The following is a 2,102-nucleotide window of genomic DNA, read 5'->3' on the forward strand; positions in this document are numbered from 1 at the left end:
TTAGTAAAAATAAATGACTGCAATCTCGTGACCTTTAGAAATCCGTTTTATGCTTGTAGAACATTTGGTACAAGCTTTCACAGATCTGTCTGCTCCAAATCTGTTTGTCATTGTTGTTGCCACAATAGGAACATAGAAAAGGATAAACAGCACAGAGAAGAGAGGTACACGTTTTAAATAATCTATTCTGCTCCGTTTCTAAGGTGACAACAAACACACCTTTATTTATGAGGGCATTAGATAGAATTATAAGGGCCATATCTTGAGTAACTGTACAAAGGATGAATACAAGGTCATACATGATGTTGAAGGTATTGGTTCCATCACAGTCCAACTTTACAACATCCTGGTGAAAATGAAAGAATCGACCAGATGATTACCCTGCAATAAGGAAGAAACAGGAGGCTAGTCACGGGGGGAAATGGAGTAGAGTCCCCCGGAGGACAGATGACAAGCAGATCTTGGTAATAACAGACTTGGTAAGAATGGATGTGTATCTTAGAGGGTGAGAGATGGCTACAAATCGGTCAAAGGCCATAGTTACCAATAGAGAGGACTCAATGATGTTGAGTAGGTGGATGAAGAACATCTGGAAGAGACATACTTCACATCTGATGTTCTGGTACTGGAAGTGGGAAACACCCAGCATCGATGGACACGTAGTATGAAAATAGAGGATGTCGGTGATGGCCAGCATGGAGAGGTATAGGTACATTGGCTGGTGGTGTTTGTAGTCTCTGGTTATCACATAAAGAATCAGCCCATTCCCAACAAATTATATGATAAACATGTAGCAGAGAGGACTGGAGATCCAGCCATAGATGGCCCCTAGACCTGGCATGCCCATCAAGGTGAATGTTGCTGGAATACGGCTGTTGTTAATGGCAACATGGTTTTATGGAGGTAAAATGCAGTTAAAAAAAATATAACATACAAATTGACCAATCAGACATTAAGTAACAGTTTCCACAGAACCCACCCCAGTAGGTAACATCTACAGAAAGTTATGTATTATGTATCTGTAGTAGCGGAGAAGTTTCTTTTTGGCAAATAACACAATAGCCCAAAATATGGTCAGTTCACAAGTGACGCGTTTCGCTATCACCCCACAGGAGCCGCACATTCAGAGGCTCAATTTGTAATAAAGGGATAAGGGAAGGGAGGGGACATTAAGAGGATATAATTTATGTCAACTTATTCTTTATACTTAAACTGTTGTGCCATTAGGGTGTTCATGATAAGATAGGCTACAAACCAAATATGAGCTTGGCTGTGAAATAGGGAATTGGTACCTTAACTATGACTCTGAATATTTTGTCCTTCTAACTCATTGACCCTCACAATCCCACTTACTCTACAGTGTCCATTTGTAAAGGCAAAGAAATATCTAATTCATCTATCTTTACCAGTTACAGTACTTCTAACAATAAATCACCCTTTTAAATGATGTACAATAGTTAATTTCTCAGTGGCAAAATAAGGGACTTGCCACCTGTGATTAGAGGAGATTCTGTTCTCGCTCCTGGACTAGTCAGATTTATGTAGTTAGATGTAGGGAAAAGAAAACATTGATTTTTGAACCAGCTAAATAGGACAGAGCTGGTGGTAAGCTTATTCTTTATAAGGCGGCTATTATTTTCATGTGGGTGGAGTGATTTTGCCCACCTCCTGCAGACAATATGGATAAAAAAGCTAATAGCACGTTTACCTGTTCATAATTACTCCCAAACAATTCACTATCACTATATCAAAAATATGGTCCAATAAGACCTCATACGGGGCCATATTTATCCCAATCCACATGTCAGATGCAGATGTGATGTGATAAATATCCCAGGATTTGCAATGGTCTATTTAGGTTCACAAAGTTGATCACAAGCACCTGCTGCCGGTTCTGTTCTGCCTGTCAGTGTAATAAGGGAAAGCCATAATAACACTGTCTCCAGGTGGCGTTATTATCACAGGGCTTCCCCCGGGATATTTTTACAATTGAACTTTGGTAAATTTGAAGCAGATCACATTTCCCATTACAAGTATGGAAAATGCGATCTGCTTACTAAAAATATGTTAATGTATGGGCTTGGAGTAGTTTTTCACGAAAA

General features: G+C 39.5%; 1 pseudogene; it reads right to left on the reverse strand.

The window, feature by feature from the left end:
* Window positions 1-892, reverse strand: LOC148454467 (olfactory receptor 51G2-like; annotated as a pseudogene).
* Window positions 893-2,102: the final 1,210 nt, after the last annotated feature.

Source organism: Taudactylus pleione, unplaced genomic scaffold (assembly GCF_031769625.1).
Source record: "Taudactylus pleione unplaced genomic scaffold, aTauple2 ptg000990l, whole genome shotgun sequence".
Taxonomy (NCBI): domain Eukaryota; kingdom Metazoa; phylum Chordata; class Amphibia; order Anura; family Myobatrachidae; genus Taudactylus; species Taudactylus pleione.